This window comes from Syngnathus floridae, chromosome 20 (genome assembly GCF_059516105.1).
Source record: "Syngnathus floridae isolate MCC-2025c chromosome 20, RoL_Sflo_1.0, whole genome shotgun sequence".
In the NCBI taxonomy this organism is placed as follows: Eukaryota; Metazoa; Chordata; class Actinopteri; order Syngnathiformes; family Syngnathidae; genus Syngnathus; species Syngnathus floridae.
Window position 1 is genome coordinate 4,137,821 of NC_142432.1, and position 22,827 is coordinate 4,160,647.

At 40.5% G+C, this 22,827-nt stretch overlaps 1 long non-coding RNA gene across 1 annotated transcript in view; it reads right to left on the reverse strand.

Moving 5' to 3' along the window:
- The window catches only part of LOC148380854 (uncharacterized), a 65,886-nt gene that overhangs the window by 15,782 nt on the left and 27,277 nt on the right, over positions 1–22,827 (reverse strand). Inside the window, exon 2 of the long non-coding RNA XR_015854634.1 lies at positions 15,737–15,837. This is a non-coding gene — a long non-coding RNA (uncharacterized LOC148380854). The remainder of the gene's footprint in view (positions 1–15,736; positions 15,838–22,827) is intronic.

A 22,827-nucleotide genomic window follows, 5' to 3' on the forward strand; every position in this document is an offset into this window, starting at 1 on the left:
ACTGCATTTACTCTTAACCTGCCAAGTTCCCGAACTACAAAACCCCACAGGAAATCTAATCCAATATTCAATTTCCACCTGCCTCAGGTGGGACTCGACTCAAAGACCAAGTTTCTGTCAGCAGGCCTTTACCCAGACCCCAAGATCACTCATTTTGTGGTTAGTCAGTTTTCCTGTCCGCTCCTGTTAGCTGCTAATAGGCTTGGCACTGCGTGGTTACGCTGCAATTACGACGTGGCCTTGCCAAAATGGTCGCACAGCTTTTAAAGGTGCTGCATCCAACACTTGTGCTTTAATGGATTTTTTTTTTTAATGAATGAGCTCATTTTCAGACTAGCTGGCTGACATTTGCTACTAAACTGAATGACTTAATGGTATTCTAGGTAAATCCTACTGTTGATCAACTTACATTGCTTTTGTGTTTTTGACAATTGTAATTTCCTGAATGCAGTCTGATTCTTACGAATTGTATTCGAAGAGGATTATGATTGATGTTGTGTTTCGCATTTTTCCTCATAGCGCTGTGTGTATTTTAAGTCTGCGGTGTATTTCAAGAAACAAACAACATGCACGGAGGCTTTGCGGAGACACATACTTCTTTGTTGTAACATGTTTTTTTTTTTGTCAACTCGTTGCAAAGTTCCATATTTAAAAAAAGAAATTCTTTATCCTCAAATCCTTAAAATGCACTTTTTTATAAAAAACACAGCGTCATCAGTATTCCAGTTTTTGATATAGTTCCCGAAGTCATGGTCTGATTAAGACTAAGCACAAATTGGCTGTGGCTCATGCATTTTTTTTTCCCTCATAATTTTAGTTCCACAAGGCCACTTCTACTGTACGTTCCAGGAGTACTTCTTGCTCACCTAGAGGACAAAGAACTTTTTATGCAACAAAAAGAGTGGAGAAATAAATTCAAAGTACATTACTCCACCATGGAACGGCTCTTGGAAAGTGCCGTGAACTGTAAATACAAGTAATTTAAAATGTTACTCATTGAGCACCAGATAAATTCCACAGTTTCTAAGTAAGCTGAGTGGAACTCCAACTAGCAAAGCAGATGTGCCACATGGTATGTTCTCATTTGTTTCTGACGTTCTCTTACAAAGATGAACTAACCAGGATTGCCTGCCTGTCCTTTTACACCCATATGTTATTGAAAGAAAAGTCTTGGAGCACCGGGGTGGACTTTTTGCTACTTCATGAATAGTAGAGATTGAAATTTGTCAGGGATATGTGAAATTAAACAAATGATGACATTTTCCAAGAATCTCTATCGACTGGCAGTTTTAAATTTGACGCTATAAAACATACAACATAAAGGCAGGAGCGAAATCCTTGTCGGAATCCTATGTCAGCACCACTTCACGCTCAGTCTAGTGTTTATCTTCATCTCTGGCCCCATCGCCACTCTTGTGCAAGTTCCTGTTTCTCCCAGGCTCATTGCTAGCATTGCAGAGTCCTCAAAACTTTACTGAAATAAAGAAAACAACTTGAGGGGTGTTGTGAAGACGAATCGGCAAAACTAGCCAAAGAGAGGATGACTTTTATTTTCAAACCGTGTGTGTGTGTGTCTCCTTCTCTCAGCCAGATGGCCTCCCACTACCATTGTTCTGGAATGCTTACTGGGACATCAAACCGAAGTTTTCGGCTGAAAGCCCAGCTATCATTCAGACCTATAGCCTTGCCGGTTGTCCCTGTCTGTTCTGTGATGAGACTTGACAGCAGCCTGTAGGCTGTCATTGCATTCCTGCACAGCTGCTCTTAAATCACAAAAGGGATGAATCAAGTGTTGTTTTTTTTTCTCGTCCTAGGCTGGAGCAAGTGTACGACGACGTCTAAGACCATGTGGTCTTGTGTATAAATCATTCCGATTCTCCATCACTTATCAATTTTGATGTAATGATGTGTTTTAGCGCATAAACGAGCACACTTGACACCAGTCGGGTCTATTTTCCATTTCCTGTAATTCTCCAGAGATCTGACGTCGAATGTCAACATTGTGCAATGTATTGAGTCTGATAAGGAAATGTTGAGCCAATTTGACTTGACTGTTGAAGTGGTTTGGAATCATCACCAGGCCGCCGGGACATATCAAATATCTGGTGGAACATCTGAATTGTTGCTTTAGTGCCTAAGAGAGCTGAAACATTAGAGGAGACACATTATCTTGATTCTTAAGTAGCTTTAATATTGTGTATGTAGCGTCAAAAGTGAAACTGCTTTGTTTTCTTACTGCGAAGAATAGTTTACGGAGGTCAGTCAGTAAAGTCGAAAAAGCCACAAAAAAATGTTAAGGCCGTAAACGTACAGTAAAATATAACGTTTAAATGTTGACGCTCAATCCCCCGGTTTCCACCGTGTGACTTTTGTCTTCTCAATCCACCCACTACCTTGACGACCGGCCATGCATGTCTCTTCAGACCCAAACATCTAACCATGGATCTGATAATTGAAAAAACAAATCTGCAAGGATGAGCACAGGTAATAAACCAGATGAGATGTCACTTATCAGAGCCGGATACAGACTGATACAGAAGATCTGGAGGGGAGGGGCGGGGAAGGGGGGGGTCGTATCATCCGGTGTCTGAACGGTGCACATGGGCATGCTTGGGGCCGGTTCACATCCACATGTTAGCACACCCACACCTGTGTAAACCCCATGTGAAAACCTGGCATGGTAGCAAAAAGGGGAGGGGGGCGATTTACTGCTGTGTGTCTTTGTTTGAAATGTCAAGCCGCAAAAAGAGAAGAGAAAAAGGCGTAAGTTTGTGATACTTGGATGAAAGACTTCCAAGCAATATGGAATATAAAATGTTGGTCATACCCTACTTGGACTTGGAGAAAAGGACATGTTGGCTTTTCTTGCGGCTCTTAATGGCAACAACCCACGTCGCCTGTTCAACTGACCTCCAAATATCAGCCTGAGATTTTCTTTCTTACACTTCTTTTCAAATGACAGACTTCCAAATTTATGCTTCCTGCTAAATGCCCCGCAAACCGTCTCTCCGGGATTATCGGGTAACAGGACAAAGCCCAGAGATGGCGTATCAAAGTATTTCTAAGGAGGATTGTTTTTCAAGTCAGCCGCCACTCTAAATGACCACGATTGAAGTTGAGGTTGAAGACTTGGATGAAATGTATTTTGGTCTCGGGTTGCAACTAATGGAAGGCCAATTTATTGCCTAACATAAAATGACATTGCACCTCCGCCCTGGTTGCACTCACACGGCAGGTGACAGCTCAAGTCAACCATGCCTTAAAGACAACGAGACACAATGAATATTGTGACTGATATAAAAATCTCTCCAAATAAAATGATCATGAATACTGCTGGGATGCCTCCAACTATTTCAAAATTGCCTGAATGAGGAGGACGATTTTACAATAACATTGTAAATGTATTACAGTGATTAATAGAAGAGAAAGGAAAGTATGAATAGCTGGAATGTATTGGAGATGCTCAATTTTGGCTCAATTTTAGGGTATTTATTTATTAGCTTAGTCTGTCCCGCATGTTTTTAATATCAGTCCGCCACTGTTAAGATGTTTTAATAGCTCACAGACAGAGTGGAAAATGTGATGCTTTCGGACGAGCAAAGACGTGATACATCGTCGGATAACTCCCGTCTGTCATCTGTGTTGAGATATGGAACAAGATGCATGAAGAAGGCAACATGGGGGACTGCTCTCTGTCTTTCTTTGCCTGCTTCCCACCCTCCCCGTGCTTTAAAACATCACAGCGTTGAAATGACGGATGATGTTGTAGCAGGTCAAAGATGTTAACTGACTAAAGAGTCCGCCGTCGTGTCGTCGTGACTCAATGTGTTCCGTTCTTTTCGTATTACTTCTGTTTCTTAGTGTTCACCATATTCCTTCAAGTTCATTTGTATTTCATGACGTGATGTAATCTACCTCAGATGCAGCGCCTTGATTGTTGTGACTTTTCGGGGTCTCCCATAAACCCGACCCCCCCACCATCCACCATGAGTCTTTAGCTCTGATGAACCTCTAGTCCCTTATTCCCCTACCACCAGGGTCTTTAGTCAAATACATTTATCTGCCTCTGTCAACATCTGCCCGACTACATAAAGGAGGACACTGAATCATACCGCTCAAATTATGTTATGTTAATAAAAATTTAAGCCTTACCATAAATCTAGCCCTATCTTAATGTCAAAAAGCTTATTTGCTTATATAATAAGTCTTGCGCAATATTATGAATTACAAATCTGTACACACTTTAGTCAAAAAACTGTTATATTTACTATATTCTTAGCTCAGCCATATTTTTTTTTCACGTCACTCCAATCCAACATGATGTTCCCGTGACTGAAGTGTGTGTACATAGTATGACTACGATACCTATCAGTATGAGCTCATGTATGGCAATCTTAACATGTAGCTATGATCCCACCCGATGGGGGATGTGTGTGTGATTTTTGAAGTCTCGCTACCGCCTACGAACGTGCGCACACACTTCGGTGTGTGTTTTCCCTTGGCCCCTGCTTCTGTAGTCAACATTAGCTCTTGATCCAAGCTGAGTACAGACAGATCTTTGTCTACAGGACAGTTAACCCTTCTTCTCCGTACACTCACAATACATATATCCAAAGAAACAGTCATAAATCAAAGTACAGACTGAGTAGCATGGGTTAAGCTTTACGACAGAGCAACTTGTCTTAGAAGTACCGGACATTAATCATGGATGGACTCCAGCTCACTTAGAACATCCACCATTGGTCAACTTTACTTATGGAGCACTTTAAAAACAACCACAGCTGCATACAAAGAGATTTACAGACATAAATAACCAAAACAAGGTTCCAAATCTTAGTAAATCAGACCCTTAGTGTTTTTTCACTCCTTGTTTGGCTAACTTTTTGGTAACGTTTACCTTAGTAACCAAAGCCAATGTAAATAACAAGGCGAGGGTTTCAAAACACACTTTTGCCTTTGAATGTCGTCTCTGTGTGACAGAAACTCTATCACTCTTAATTATATCTCAAACGGTCCATTCCGATGGCGAGGATATCAATCAGGTCTTTAAAACCCCCTTCGTTCCATTCTTTTAGTCTGACCTTTTTCCTTTTTCTCACACGTGAATAAACAACTTTTGAGCATATTATCCACCCCTTCAACACGACTAATATCGACAGTGATTAAAGTTATTATGCCCAACTGTTTCCGTCAGCTCTTCTGGTGGGAAGTGGAAGATCCAGAAGAACGTTTTGGACTTTGACTAATGTGCGCTGAGGTTCAAGACTCAAACACTGTTGTGGCACTTCAGAATTTGGTCCCTCCCGCCGAAGAAAAGCAGTTACCTGCTGATCCAGCGCCGCAGACTGAAAAACGATCGGTGGCGGAGCTGGAGGACTTAAATTAGAGGTCGATGCCAGGAATGTCCGAGTAGGTTTATTTAGTCAAGCATAGTGATCTGTTTTTCTATGGTCCCTATTATCTCTGATGAACACGAACATATGTGGGCTCTTACGGCAATGGATGCTTGAAAACAAGGGTGGTTTCATTTCAGATTGCGTAATCCCCTCTCAACAATAATATCTAAGATATTTTGCTGGACCTGTGTGTCAATGGTCACATTCCACGTGCTATCTATTAGCATACACGACTTCCGAGAACATTTGAAGAAGGAATTAACCGCGGTTCGGTTACGGGTTGTTCGCCGTGGCTATGGGGGAGCAATGTCAAATTTAAGGAAGTGCCATCGATGAGAGGTCAAGATGTTAGGCGTGATGGATAATGTTCAGTGGGTTCAGTGGAAGCAGTAGGTAGGGGGAGGAAAGGTTGACATTGGAATTCCGAGACTGCTGCTCAATAATTCTTCACCGCGGAAACACTGTAAAATAAATGGGTCATCAATAATTAAAACGGCTGATACGGCAGATGAATAATTTTAGTGTAGTTTTAATATAAATTGAATTAATTTGCGAGAGTGAATTGTGAGTTCGTCTCCTGCTCTCATCTGCTCTCGGTTAACATCTTGATGGACGCTCTCGTGCCATGAAACACACACTCCTCCCTTTCTCGCCGTATCCTTCTGTTCTTCCTTTCTTTCTCTCCACTTTTGTCTGGCACATGTAGTGGAAGATGGTTTTTTACTCACCCCCCCACCCCTTTTTCAACCACGGAAAAAGCCCCACGCGTCCAGCTGCATCTCGCTCCGGCCACGGAGTTGTTAAATAGTTTGAAAAATGAACGTCTCAATGGCATCATTCTTGTCTGCGCCCCATGTCATTTTTTTTTTCCATGTCTCCTTGTTAACTTGTGAAATATTTGAGGTGTCTGAGAACTTCATTACGCCGAGCATGCCAATAAACAGCGCAGAACATCTTTTCTCTGATCTCCAGCTTGCCCTGGAAAGCATCAGTATTGGAAAAGGTTTTCCCCTTCTACAAGTACTCTTGTAAGTGGTGCCCGAGGATGAAGCTTGGTAGCTCTCTTGAGTGACTCAAATTTTACTTATTAGAGTCAATTTCAAAATCTATCAATCAATGTGCAGCAGTCAAAGTGAGTTCTTGATGAAATGTTCCGTTTACTGTTCGAAAAAAAAAATCGTGTATATCTGATAATCTACTGTGGTATCCATACCAAAGCCATTACCATACATGCTTTTGAGGCTCTCGCCTGTGTAAAGCCAGCCCACAACCTTGAAGTTGTAAGCGCACCAAAACCAGACACACTTACTCTGAACTTGGCCATGAGTATTTTCAGACAGTCTAGGCTTGATGTCTGCAAATGACTTCCTTTTCTATCCTGGCCTCTGTTTCTCTTTCATTGTAACATGTCTTTAAAAACGGGAGATGCATCACCATCAGCATCTGATCATCTCCATGAACTCTCCGCATTATTCCCAGTTTTGCCTTTTTGCTTTGTGTGGATGTTAATTTGAGGTGAACACTCCACCGGTCAAGTCCACGGGACCCCATCTTTCATCACCTCACTTTGTTGTGTGCTGAGGCCCCGCCCATCTTTCATGTGAGCCGGACATGTCTCGGTCCCTGTTGCCTTTATTTTCACTTTGTGGTTTTCACCCTGACCACCACCTTGGCTCCAAGCCGGTACACTCTTCTCACCACACCCCGGGGAAATTCGTACACACCTAAACCATTCGGAGTTCCTTCCTCCGACATGTGCCGTATAGGGTTGCGTGAATTCCATAACGTGGCTTAGAGGAATTCTTGTTGCCCTTCGCATACCCCGTTGCGGGAACTTCTTGACTTCTTGCGACCATAACGTCAAGCCACCGTGTGATTCGTATCCGCCTGAGTGCAACCATTTTCATTTTCACAGATTGCTGTACCTCCTGAGAACATGCATCGGTTAAAACCAAGATTTCAGATTGTTTGTTGATTCTTTTAATCTTGATTCTATAGTCTATATATTTGTGAGTAGAGGATAGTGCCCACAGTCTCAACTTGACCGCTGATCTGATGTGAGAACATTATAGGCTGTCAAGCCCATTGTGGCTGACTCTGTTCCTCTCATTTGGTTGTTCTCAGAGCTCAGTGACGTCGATGTTAATAGCAGATTCGTCGATGCTTGCCGCATGTGCCATGCCGTTTTCACATTTGTTTTGTGTTGACGTGTTCAATGCGACCTGCTTGGTCTGTGCTCTCGTCACTGTTGGAATTCTCCCACTCAGTTCATCTTATAAAGTCCTCTTCATAGCACGCAATCTTTTGTGCTCCAGCTCTCCATTTTTCATCTGCTTTTGAGATCAGCTTTTCCCCTCACCATGCTAGTTCATTTTTTTGCTGAAATGGCTTTAAAATCAATAATCCCAATTAGAATGAAGTGAAATGCTATTAAATCAATCCACCAATTTTTTTGGGGTGAACAATATTGTTTACAAATAAAAATAATAAATGTACATTTATTGTGGGATAAACTGAAACACAATAAGTCGGAGTGTTCCTCGTGTGCCTTTAGGACGTTGGCTCACATCACTACAATTGCTGCTTAGCTTTTGTGTGGGCGTCTGGACGTGATTTTTGGCGTAGTCTAACGTTCTAATTTGATTTTGTGTGTTTCACTGTTTGCATCATACAATAAATGTCTGAAAGCGCGCCGACGACTTTTCTTTTTCCATTAACTAAAGCGGCACCATAGTTGATACATTCTTTTTAACACAAAGGAAAAATTGTAACTTCAAAAATACCATTTCCATTATTTCTTCTTAGAAATTCAAAGTGAAGGTCGCTCAGCCTCTGTAAAGATTGTGTTCCAAGACTCCACTGTGAGCTACAGGCTAACGTTGCAAAAAGCAATTCTTAAATAGTCAGTCCGAACATTCCAGAAACTATATTTTTATCTACATTGATTCTCATGTTCCAGACAAAAAAAAGCATGTGTGTCTCAGTTTTTCTGAAATAAAAACATTCAAGTACTGGAAAGCAATCAGTCATGTACTTTGATGGTTTTTTAATGAAGAAATATCGTCAATTCTTGCATTTGTGACATTGAAACCGCACCAGAAGTGTGCTACCGTGCTATTTAAATGATGCCAATGGCTTTGGTCATTTAAGACTGAAGGCTTAGAGATTCTGGCCTGCTACGTTCATGAATGTAATACACAATCAATGCAATTAAAGTTGATTGTGTGTGATTCAAATGCAAAGTCGATGCCATGGTACACGTTGCCTTGCATGGCTCCGGCTAATTTCATTCAACAAAGCACTCACGCTGGATACCGGCGGATCAGCTGGATTAGCCATTATAGACCTACAAATAACATTAGTTCCGAGCTATGGCAGTTGCAGATGACATAGCCAGCGTTATTATTGTAAAAAGTCCAAGTGGATGATTGATGTCTGTGGATTTTCTTAATGAGGGAGATGATAATTGTGAAAAGACAGGAAAGTCTTTTGATCGATACGCTTTGTGATGAACTTGGAGTACTTTTTTCCATGAATGGCCGTCATTGGAATGAACTATTGGCAATTTGACATGCCATGCTTTTCTCATCTGTGGCTCACGGGCTCGCGAGCTCCCTCTCTGACACAATTAGGGCAGTTGAATCACTACGTCTCTCATTCCATTTGCCTGGAAGTCTTTACACGCAAACAGGTTGCAGACTGTCCTGTTTGGTTGAATCGAATTACACGACATGATATTTTAGCGTGCCAGATATATATACTATGCATAATGTCTATGTTGCCTGTTTACATCAGAGTGTGGAAAGCACGAGAGGGAAGGTAATGACACAAGCAGAGAGCAGCTAATGAGATTAAAACAGGCAGCACACATGTTTGTGTTTTATAGATCAACTCTTGCTTTCAAAGCAATACATCTTTTGCTTGATGGATTAGACCTTGGTGAAATGGGAACATACTCGAAAACAGAGAGCTGAGTAATGTTGTTTTTCGTACTTGCTACCTTTATGCTTCCGTCCATTATGCTATCTTTTCACGTAATACTCAAATTTATACATCTATGCTACTCCACGTCCGAGGAATTTCCCAGGTCCTAATCTTACATCCCTCGAAAATAAAACGTCTTCCTTCCATCGTTACGGCAGATACACACCTCTGCTCTTTTCCAGTCAGCGTCGGGAAAGCCCGAGGCTCCCAAAGCTGAATGTGGGCATTGTTTCCCGTTGGGCCGGTGCGCCTGCTTCCTAACCCACTTTGTAAATGAAAAGTGACACGTAAAAGTGCTGTTTTCGTTTCTCAGGATAACTACAAGGAAAACACTAAACAATCTCTCAACAGAGATAGACCTCTCTCCATGACACAACAGTCTCTTTGCATGCACTTTGTTTATGCTGGACTGCTCGCCTGGCTCGGTCACGCTTTTAGCGAGCGGAGGATGACTCGGCTCACTTTACATGATGATTCATGGGAACAGTATGGAAAGTAATAGACACACCTTGGTCAGACATTACTAACAGATTTACACACTTGTATTCGCCGACACTTCAGAAGGTTGAAGTGGCTTCTTAAGTGGGTGTTCATAGCAGCTGGGTAATAGTTTGCTTTAACATTAAGCCCGGTGCGAGAAGACAAATGGACGTAAGCTGCTGTGTCGCAAGGACGTCTGCGTTACATTACCTGGCAGCCTCTCCTGGAATCCCTCCGGCTCACTGTAATTATCATAATAATGACCCACAATTTTCCTTTTTCTCAGTATACTTGTTAATTACTAGCAGAAGGTCAAGTCCAGGGTTAAGGAAATAAAAACGGGAAACCAGAGCCTGGTTCGGTGCGAGCGGGAGTTGAGCTATGAGGAAAGTGAAGGGGAGGTGATTTACTTTTATTAGTTGCAATCAGAACTCATTTCATCAAACAGATGGAAATGCATGCAGCAGGTCTTTTTTTTTTGCATTGCATCATCTGGTTAGAAAGTTCATTTCAATACAGAAGGCATCATTTCACCAATGGTGTTCTGCTGATTCGAAGGAAGTATACAAGGACCCCAAACCCTAATTTACTTTTTTTGGGGGCGGAGGGGGGAGTTAATGAGCAATGGGTGGAAGGTTGCAATGCCATCACAGTAAGGTAAAATGAAATGACACACTCCCAACACCAGATATGATTGGACATAATTGTAATTTAATGTCCAGGAGGCCCGTAACCACTTTGTATTTGGTTTTTCCATGGTCGACATCTGGTGTGAAGAATGCCAACATGTGTTTCCACTACACTAGTATTTATACCTCTATACATAGTGGTCAACACAGCAGTCGGCACGAGTTTATTGTCGCCGTTACACTTTTGCTGTTAAGTGACATCATGTCAAAACACGTCGGCGTCGTTGCCCGTGCCGCTTGCGTTTGTTTTGCCTTGTCGCTCTCAATTTAAAGGGAAGGAACGTGTTTGTCAAATGCCATAGTGTTAGGCAGAGTTCATAGGGTGATGTTTTGAGCTGGTCGTTATGCGCCACAAGCCAAATGGAGCGCCGTGCTTAATTTTGCTTGCGGCTTTCGGAGTCATAGAGAGGCTTTAGTTGTGGTATTGGATGAGGTAAGACGAGACTGTATGAGGAGATTTGATGTTCCGCTACTCTTTTCAAGAAAGGCCACACATAGGAAGCCCCGAAATGCGTGATGAGGTAAAATAACAATCCGAGTCGTCACGTACACCCCATTTTCAAAAGTTTTGGGACAAACATTGAACCCTGTGAATATAAAGATTAAGCACTTGTGTTCAAAATCCAACCAATATTACCACTCGATGTATAAGCAATGCAAGAATAAAGCAGCTACATATGGAACTGATTCTTCGACTAGCTGACCACAACGAGACAGCCCGCCACAATCCAAGATAAACTATTCTCGCCTTCTTTGGACTGAGGGTTTGTGTGTATTCATCTCTCTGCCCGCCACCCCTTGTGATTTGCTTTTTGAAGCCTTTTTTTTTTCTGTTCTTGTATCTTGGAACTGCTTTAACAACGGGAATCGGTCCCAGAATCTCTCCTGGTATATATTTTGCTTCTCCTTTTCAAAGTAAATTTTAGAATGGAGCCACTTGCTGTTTAAGTGGCGTCTCATTTGTAATTGCTAAAATAGCACGGCAAATTCAGCAGGCGTCGTAATTGTAATCAGGTTTTTATTTGAGGTTCTATAATTGCATCATTTGGTTGTAAAACTTAAAATATCACATGGGATTTGATTTTGATGAGTTTAGAATAGATATATATATACAGTAGATAAGTATAGCTGTATTTCATTAAGCCATACATTCATTTTCTGACTCGGGTCTACCCCCTAAAATGATCACCAGCCATTCACAATATTTTATTAATCCCATGAGGGCAATTAGGAAAGGAGTATATACATTTTTTTGAACAAAGCAACAACTTCTCATTAGTATTTATGTATCGCTACATGCCCACAGGGGACGTTGAGGGCAAGTTCAGAAAGTCAAAGTTGGACCCCTGCTGCTTTGCAGTTCTTCCAAAACATTTGTCAGCCCTCCAAGAGAGGTCGACTCTTGTGAGAACACTTTTGCTGTTTTTTATTTTATATATAGTTCTCATATTTATGATTTTATATATGCATACTATTTTCTTTGTGCAGTATAATTTTGAAGAACTATCATTTATGTAATTTCTATTGTCATGGTTTCGACCTTTTGTCTGTCATGTCCTCCCCTTGTTGTAGTTTGGGATCTATTAACCTTTATGTATATGAAAATCTTTCAAGACAAATTTATAGATATCCACGTAGAAGTCTGACAGTTTTACCTTTTTCCATTTCGAAAACACATTCATTTACTTATCCTAAAATAATAATGGCCATATATCTTTTTGCTTTTTAAATCTCCCTTTGCCACTGCATTTGAGTTTCTTTTTTCATCGCAGACATTTGGCTACCATATCTATTCTGAGTTCAGCCTGCTTCTTGCCAGATTATGATCAACATAATCTTCCCTCCCTTCATAAATCCCCCAACCTTCCCCTTTTTTGGCTTACCGGCATGTCCTCCCCGTATGTTGTAATGCATTAAGTCAGATGTAAATCACATGTTGAGATGAGCTTTTAAAAAGCTCCTTGTAGAGAGTTGTGAAGTGTCAAAAGGAAAATAAGTTGGTAAATGCGTCCACTGATAACAAGGTTTGTTTTTCTTTCTGGTGAAAAAAAAAACGACCTTAAGTGCAGTAATAAAATGGCCCACTGGCTTTCCAAAGAACTGAGTTCATGACCCAAGCTGTTCTTGTTTGTATTCCAAATGTCTAGCTCTATATTCACTTGCAATAAAAATTGTCAAAGTAGTGTTCTTGCATATGTAGTGGATCTTCACACCATATGTGAGCGTTCCTGCTACGTATGCAGAGCACGTCTCGAGATGGCCCGTTGTTACTACCGAGTCTGTCTTCAATTCTGCATCTGTTATTCAGCTCCCACTGGAAAGCCCAGCGGAAACAATACAAATATGCAACTGAGTATTGATCAGCTGTTAATGAACCGATAAAAAGCTGAGAGAAATGTTAAAATGTCAAAAAATTACCCATTATGTAGCTGCTTTAACTAACATTATGGGGTAACCCTGATACGAGGCTCTGGTACCTTGCCCTTACTTTGACCCGTTCCACTGATTTCTCCAACCTCTCAAGTTAGGCCAATTATTCTATTAGGAGCAGAAACGTCTGCAAAGCACACCAGTGTCTTTTCACTGATGTCTTTTCTCGTTTCCGTCTCTGCACCAATCACAAGGCCTTGAGGAAACCATTATCTAGGAGGAAAACCATTAGGTGTTGAATAGGTTGTGAAAACAACTAGGATGACATGCTAATGACGATGGCAAAGTGGCACAAACCAGAGGCTCCTTTGGTCCTATAAGTGTTTTTTTTTTTTTTTTTTTCTCCTTCTGTTGCCATCAGTAGTGAGGCACTTTCTATTGCTGAAATATTCTTTTTGGATAATGAGAATAACACGAAGGAATGGTTTTATGCTTGCAACCTACACATGTGGTATCTGAACCTCTGACCCTGAAGAAAGATCAGAAAAATGGATCTGTGTGAGCAATAATCCATCCGGCAGAAGATAGAAAACATAAGAGTAGAAAGACAAACAAATAAGCAGACGCACCAATTGATAGATTCATAATTATTAGCTTCCAAAAATCAAAATGATAATTACCTTCTCTAGTTCACTGAAGCCATCCCCGAGTTTATTTCAGGAGGACACAATTAGTCTACTCACTATTTTTTTTTTAGTACTGGTCACTCGATAACCATATTGAATTAATTAAATTGTGCGATTGGGGTTATTGTGGCTGAACAGATTGAACTTGATGGAAAATATCTTTTATTGGTAAGCATTGTCTTTTGTGACAAGCTCTGCCTTGTGTCCACCGTTCAAATACGTCGCCTCTGTTTCAGCTCAATTTCTAGGCCAAAATAGCACTCTTTCATGATGGCTAAAACGTTCTTCCACTTATCCAGGAATCTAGGACACCCATCTCTGTTCTCAAACTCAACACTTGTCTCGCTAGGAGTCTTTCTTCTCTGTGCAAAGAAAGACAACCTGTAAAAGTTTTGCGTGCTGTAGCAAAGTTACCTCGCTTGTACGCAGGATCAATATCTCCTTAGAAACTATTCCAACTTAAATAACCTGTACTGCATACCTCCCTGTATTATCTGTCATTTTATATATATATCACAACACTGCCAAATTTCTCCTACTTCAAATTCCCGCACAGTGTCTGGCCTGAAATGACTAATGACACAAAAACGATAGCCCTGATACAGATCCATCTTGGACAACAAGTGGATGGAAAATCGCAAATCAGTGTGCGCTTGGGCGGCCACACTTGATATGTAACACAGAACTCAGGAGGCTCGTGCAGATGCGGTTCTTTGGCACCGTCCAAGCGGCAGGCTCGAAGGTAAAACCCACGTGTACACAGGAGTGTAACACCTCATTTTTAAACAATCAGATTCAAACCACTTCCACTCACCATCCTTCATTTTTACTCCAAATTTAAACAAATTAAGTTGTTGTCTTTTTGATGCATAGGTTCTGTTTTTTATCTTTTTATTGCCCCCATGTTGTCATGAAAAAATCTTATTATGCTTTTTTCCCCTTTTTCCTTTTTATTCTCTAAACATCCTGAAGATTCACTTTGCCAAGACCAGTCGCAGTCCTGCAAGTACGGATTTCTCCGAGCTGACAAGCATGATGTATATTGTTTCCTGTGATACATTTCAAAGAACAGACGGCATACTGTTGATAACTGACAAGCAGGAAGTCACAAATGGCAAAAGTGAGGAATGGACAACTGCCTACGCACATATACTGCAGCTCTACACTATTTTGTTACACCAGTTACATTTAACTTTACGCCGTCTCGTCATTGTAAGCATATTTTGCCATCCGTTTCCAGAGTAGAAGCACCTGTAGCTAAAGCCAAACTGTGGACGTGGATTTAAATTCCCACACTAAAAATCCATTGGATAAATAATATGAATATAAATTGGCTTTGAATAAATGTAGACAGAAACAGTGCAAGGGTTATATTCAGTTGTGGATGTAAGCCTGTGGAGCAGTGGCGGTTTAGTCCAAAGAGCCTCGGAGGGACAGCTCGGAAAGGGCCAAATCAAGTTCGGCCTTGGGGTAATAAACTAGTCTAATCAAAGCATACCGCTGAGACCCCTTTGGTTGCCATGCCAAGAATAGAGGCGATGATTGAGGAGGGGGTGGCCCTCTTGATAACACAATATTGATCTTGGCAATGCTCTCGTCAGAGTTCATGCTACTTTCTTTGATGGATTTTTTGGGTGATGAAACTATTCTTGGATTATTGTTTTAAATTGCTGATATGACTTGAATTCGGATTAGAATAAAAGTCATCTTGGTTGTTAGCTCAAGGGAACCTCAAGTAGCATTTATTTTTGCCAACCAAATTCATGAGACCTTACAGATGACCTGCATCCACCCAAAAAAAAAAAAATACTGTAAGCCAATGTCTGAAATATGATAACCACTCTTACAATTGTGTCTGCTTCAAATTGCAAGGATTGAAGTATCGTCATAAAATTTTCTCAAACTCCTCACAGAAGCTAACCTAAGTTTAACTGGGCACTGGCAGGCATTGACACAAATTGGAGAATGTAATGGTTATTCTTAGTCTGTCTCCGCTGTGGCTTGAATTGGCCTTGAAGGGATTTTGGGTTCAAGGGACAGCTTATTTGGTATATTTTTTTAGGAGATGTCCGACATCACTGATGTGGACATGGCAGTAGACAATTGAGTCAACCTATCTGATAAGACTTACCCTCATCCATGAGTTCAATAACCACAGCCCCGTATGCAACCGAGACAACATCCAGCAGTATTGCGGGTGAGCCCGATTTCTGTATTCCAGCTGAGATTTAACTGAAATGAGAGAATGAGTAGAAAAAAAAACTTGAGTTATAATAACATCTTCGCTAAGCGAGTACTCGCTGCATGGCTTTTCAGCCTGTTGGATGTGGTTTTATGATTTAAAGTTGGCCCGCTTCTAACAGTTTGAAACCCTAGAACCTACAGATGCTTTTGTAATGCTACTGAGGTTGCATTGGGAAATAAAAAAATAAAAAAAAGGACTGGGATTGGATAAGCATTTGTTGTGCTTGGGGTTCTGGTAGTTTTTCTCTTCATATCTTAGTGATGCAATGTCTGTAACATCAATTGCCCAAAAAATGTGCTTGGAGTATGACTTGGAAGCAAGCGGATTCCTGTGCTCGGAGATGCTCCTCGAGCCAAGTGATGAGAAGAAAGCACATCCTGAATGGATTAAAAAAAATTGTCCCATGATGCCATCCAATCAGATTGATCTAGGGAGCATTGCTCAGACTCGAGTTTCTATCCAACATGTTAACGGAGCAATAATCGGTCGCATTTGAAAAATATGCACCAGGAGATTGTGTTTTCCCTATCATTCATCAGATTTTATCAACCAGAAAATCTCTATATCTGCTGTCAAATGGATGCCAAGGTTATGTACATTTAAGTTTGCCTGTAAAGGATATAAGCGGCTGTATCTGAAGACAGGTGCATTATTTTTTTTAAACATAAATGTGTCCTCAGAAGAAGTCAATGAACATAGCTGCTAAAAACTAAGAAGTGGAATTGTTTTTATTATCCCACCTTTTTAAACAAATGAGTTGTTTCTTGGGTGTGTGGAGGGGAGGGGGGGTGCCAAATGAGAAGATAACCCCAAGGATGAATGGCAGAGACAACATAAGCCTGAGCTTTACTCACGATGGAACAAAGTCGCCTCTAATGATCTAGTGTAACATTATATCTGCTTAGTGGCACGTGCAAATACATTGAGGCTTGTATAAATAATATTTTCCCCAAGTGGTGCCTGGCTGGCAAATACTCTCCCAGATCATTGAGTGAACTCATTATTTGTTGTAAGGAAAAAAAGAAACCATAGTAGTGCTAGCACAGAACGTCAGGAATGCAAAGAATTTTCAATTCAGACAAAATGCTGCCTGTCTCCAAACAAAGCAAATCCAAAAGTCATTTTTATGGATTTCTTGTTCTGTCATTTAAAGGACACCGATGACTTCAGTTGATATAAAATAGTCAATAAACAGCTGTGAGAATGATACATTCCATCATATTAAAATCAGCAGAGGCAATTATGAGTACTTTCCCAGACATTTTATGACTGCCTGTCTGATGGATTTTGTCACCGTAAAAGCCTCGCAACCTTGGCCGACATATATGCTAATGTCCTTGTAAAAACCCATTGTAGCCATTAGTGCACTTATTCGATATAAATAATATAAATAATTCGACCATTTTAGACATATCGGGCTATCTGGAACGTTAGCCCGATATCGAAGATATCAAATAAACGACTTGCCATTGTTGACGATTGTTTGTGTCCATCAATAATACATTCACGGAAGCCAAAGATTTCGAAGCCAGTCTTGATGATTAAATATTGGAAGGAGGTCACAGTTGAATTAATGGCCGCGACTCTGCCTTTGCTGTCATCTTTCTTCCTCAGTTTTCCCCTCTGGGAATGGGATGGGAAATCCATCTGACAGAAAATGTTCCTTTGTAAGGTTTATTATTTTGTCACATACCAATTGGGGTCAAACTAACATTATCTCGTATTTTGTCATTTTTAAATCCAAAACAAATCATTAAATATGATCTGAGCTAGCAATATCTTTATTGGGTGGATTGTGGTTCTTTTCTTTTCCCACAGCTATTCTTCCACCAATGTGACGCTGAACATAATTTTTTTGTAATTGTTGGAAGTTTGAACACGAAAGCTTTACCCGTGTCTGAACATGAAGTAGCTTAAAGGACAGTGGCCATCATTCATTCTATTATTTACTGTACATCTACTATTTTTCCGCAATGACATTAGAATAATTGACATGTTGACCTTGTCTCCAAAAAAAAAAATCTTCTCTGCAATGCACCATGTCTGCTCTCACAAGAGATCATTAGTGATAGATCAAGTCATGTCAAGTTTGAGAGGAAAGGCTTGACCTTTGACTTGAAGCACTTCAGTTTGACCAGTCGAGGTTATTCATTTCCTACATACGATGAGCATCTGCTGCAGATCCCATTCATCATTCAAACCATTTTTCTCTTTGGATTCTTTCTTCTTAGCTTTTTTTTTCCTTGTAAATGATTATGTGCTTGATACGTTGCAGTCGTCTTAACTTTTTGGGCAGACTTCTTCAAGTTTTATGGCAGTAGAATTTCTATTTGCCTTTATCTGCTCCCCTAATGAGCACAAGTGCAAAAAAAAATAATGGATTGATGTCAATAAAAATAGCAAATAATAAGAATTTGGCCTTTGGTTATTGTGCCACTCGCCTAGCTTTGTATGTGACCTTAAAATGTCTGACATTAAAATGCCATTCATTTCCAATTACTGAGCCTGTTTTTCCAAAAGGCTAGTTACAGTACATCTATAATACAATAAAAATAAAAGTTCCTAAATGTGATCTGCAATAGGGTGTTTAATATACGCCAGATACAATCTTGGCTCTCATTGAAAGCAAAGCAACTCGGAAACTGTCTCATCTTCTCCTTTTGTATGTTTGCTGCCAACGGACACATGGATGTGTTTAACACTTGCTGTTGTTTTAAATTAAGCCTAAAAGCACGACTCTTTTATTAAGTTTGGGGAACTCATACCATCATTCTAAGGAAAATGCCAATAAGTCATTACAATTGGGAGTTAACATTCTGATTCAAACTTTTCCGTCACTTTTTTTGGTTGAATAGTTTTCAATATTTTTGTGAAATTAAATGTCTATTTTGACAAAGCCGTTAGTCTCCTTTTCGTTTCATGTTTTTATTGTCAAAGTCGGAAGTTTTATTTACTTATTTGTTTGTTATGGAAGCATCTGACTTTTTTTTTAACCGGAATAGCAGCTGTGGGAGCCGTCCTGCACTTGTAGCTACTGTTCAAACACAGACTCCCTGCAGTTGCGCGTTCGAGCGTCTGTGTAACTCAGTGTGAGTTGGTGCTGACAGCACCGGGCCTTGCATTGCTAACGGATCTCCAGACGTTGGCCCCCAAGGTCTCCTGCCTTTGCTTCCTCTTCTCCTTCAGCACGCTTTCTACATTTGGCCACATATGTGACATAATGCACGTGGCCAACAGGCCTAAATATATGTTTTAACAGCCATGAGAATGATTGATGTCTTTAAAAAGTGCGCTTGGACAAATAATGGAGGTGAAATACAGTTTGGGAGTGTTTGTAAAAAAAAAATCTGTGGAGTGTTGATGCAAGCGCATGCATTTTCGTTACAATATGTGCCCCCACTAGTTAATATTTGTAGTATAGCAGTTAAGCAGCAAAATTTACAATCACGGCTCACCGGTTTTCTAAAGCTGAGCTGTGATTGGTTGTGACCTGAGACCTGGTAACTGTGATGTCATTTTCAATCAACAACAAGAGGCAAAATGGCCACAAATGCTTGATAAACTCATATTTGAGAAATGAAACATTCAGAATACTGTTTCAACTAGCTGTCCAGAAAATATAACATTTTTGGGTTGACGTCCACTTTAATGGTAGGAATCAAAGGAGCAGCTGTATATTTCAGACATGGCGTGGTGTGTATGTCAGATGATGAAAGATATTAAAATCTGGATCTTTTCTTACATGACAGGAACAAAGCACACTGGTATAAAAAGAAAAACGAAGTCAAAACAAACTCCGTTAAACTCCAATCCGTCCTCTCAATGAGACCAAAGCTCCCGTGACATGCCTTAAAACAAAAATCCACGTATAATAAGCAGAGCAGAAAGTTGTAAGAGTTATAAACAGGCTTCTGTGTTCCCTTAAATTATTTTCAAGCTGTATACCGACCACAATAAAATCTTCTTACATGACCAATTCTCATAAAACTCAGCTTTCACAAGTTGTGCCAGTCACACTTGACGGACTGAGCCTAACACGCCATGCATGCCATTAGCTTGAAATTCCTTCCGCTACTCCCAAAAAGTGCTCATTACTTTGTATTCATGACGCAAAGAAGTTTGTTCGTGACCAGTCTTTGGGCAAAAATCCCAACAGATAGTCGAAATTTCGGAATTCAGGGACATAGTCGAGCTGACAGGTGTTATTGATTGAAAGGGTAAATGTCCGAGATCATATAAAAACAAGCTGGGCCCGAATGTCTGTTTTTTCCATTTGCGAAGGAATACTATCTCCAGATCTGTCAGCAGTTAAAAAGCATAATCTTGAAGATTTGTAGGATTTTTGTAAATCACCTAGCTGATGGATTTTCTTTTGTCCGGCATGACGCAAATTTAAAGTTACTTCCAAAGTACATGGGTTCAAATGCTAATTTGTAGGGGGAATATTATCGAGATGTTCCATGCAATCTTCTCAGCTCAACACTTACCTTCTTTTTCCATCTCACCTCTCAAGTTAAACCAGTACTTAGGGAATTACTATGACACGAGACTAAAATTGGCTCTAATGGACTTGCGTGAGTGGCAGAAATGATTTCTCTCCACCACTTGCTGCAGTTTATTTTTTTTCTCTCCTTTTGGCATTTTCACTATCTGTAGCTTCTTATATTTATGTCCAGTACATATTTGGTTTTGGGTTTCATTTGCGGGGTTGTATCAGCTCACCTAACCAACATTTTCATTTTGAAGTTATAAAGCACTGGATTCATTTTAGTCCTGGAGGTGATTGGAAAAAAAAGAAGACTTCACGGCCAAACACGGAATGAACAGAAATACTATCTGCACCCCATGTCTAGTACGTGGGTGATAAGGTCAGGTCTTACACACCTTACTCCCAGCCCAGCGGCCATCCAGATGAAACTAATTAACTCTTGTTCAATGCTGCTGAGAATTGACAGCTAAGGGAAGAAAGGTTGCTGCTGCTTGATGGTTTTCCCAGCCATGCAGGATCACCCCATGCTTGCTCTGAGGCTGAGTGTTAGGTCTGTAACACAGTGGGGATGACCTGACACCTGGTGGGACGTCATAACGGACGATGGGTAAGAGGAAAGGAATATCACTAAGAAACTATTAAGGCAATATTTGGCTCTTTGGTAATGAAAGCACAATTTATACCCGTTCCCAGAAAATAGGCCAATGAATAGTCTTTTAATTTTGAAAGAGAAACTCATGTTGGTCGAGTTGTTTGGAACATCTCTGTATTTGATTCTGTGTTTCCCTCACACACACAAAAACCCAAGTCTGCTTTTATGATATTAGGTTGAGGAACAGTAGTTTCATTGTTTCAAAAACTTGAGCGGTATTGTTTGAACTGGAGCTGGACAGAGTCGATTTTCTGCAAAGAGCTAAAATGTGATTGGTGGGGAGTGTTGTTCTGGGACAACTATTTTGAAGAACGCCTTTTCGGATTTCAGCATTCGAGTTTCCAGATCTTAATTGAAGCCTACAAGAGCTCGACTACTTGAGCAACTTTGCCTGATTATAATGTTTTTAATATCCTTGGCCAATAAAGATGTTTCTGATAACTTTAACTACACAAAATCAGATGAGCCTATTGTGTTAGATTTCACTTGACATTCGGAAAACTTACTCAGCAAATATGTAACACACAGACACATCAAAACATGGTTACCATTTATTGTTGTCTGTGGCCGACATTTTGTCCATATGACAAAATTATTGTCCCACAGCGGATCAGTTTCCTCTCCAGGCTAACAAACTTCCTTCTCGTTCCTGTCATCTTTTTGGTCTCACCCCATCATCCTGTCATTCTCAGAAGAGCTCTTGTGTATCTGAATTGTGTATCTGAGTTGTCTATTTATAAAATCAGGAAAATGTAATATAAATCAAAGTAACGTAATGTAATATTTTGCACCAATAAAATGAATTGTGTAAATATAAGCTTGGTTCCTGTGCCCCCACCCCAGTTGCAAAATCCTATCTGCACCCCTGATCTACATTTACAATGCCTATAGTATTTGAACATGTTGAAGAAAAATGTTCAAATGTCATGTTTCTCACTTTGTTAGCCTTGAGTGCCACTCAAGTTGCACTTGACTAAGTTTGAATTTCAGAGAAACCCCACCAGGTCCGTCTATCAACTACCCCGCAGTGGCTCAGTCAAAAATGCACATTTAGGTAAACAGAGCTGCCACCGTTCATCTTGTAAATGGCCGTTCTGGAAAGAAGTACAGTCAATTCCCGACTGTCTTCTCACATATGGACCATCTGCATTCAATTTGAACAATAACAGAAAAATGTTGCTCCTCAAATCAATAATATATTTTAGTTGATCAAGTGCTTTTTGGAGAATCCTTGAACCAATGCAAGGAGCAGTCGTACAGGCTCTTGAATTGTCCACCAGAGTATAGAGCAGCTTGTTTGATGAAGCTCCAAAGAAATCCACCCCCTCCACAGCTCATCAGTCGACCAACTCGAGTTGTCTAACCTTCACATTTCCCCTTTCCACAGTGCTCACTTTGATGGCTGTGTGGATTGTGGAGGGGAGGGGGGGTAAATTTGGTGAACTCAGTGAGGAGGAAGTTGCAGAGAAGGTCAGGAAAAGGTAAAAACACTCACTAAGTCTGCCTGGGGAAAGAAATCATTTATACTTCACATTCTATATTCTGTTATTTGTCTCTTCCGGTTTTCTTTATTGTGTGCTATGACAGATTTGAGATAACAAATCTCCTTCGTTTTTATTATTCAACGTGTTATTATAAAAACGAAAGCTGGCGTGTGAGTGAAGCTCAGCAATGGCTTCTCCAGCTCAGACATGGATACTAACGTTCATCAAATCAAAGCGCACAGTCTGCCTATTTTGCTTTCATTCCAAAGACTCAACTAGTCCAACGTAAGGCCGTCTGTATTTGAAGATTTATGTTAAGTAAAGCTAAACCTTAGTTGCAGATGCTAGCGTT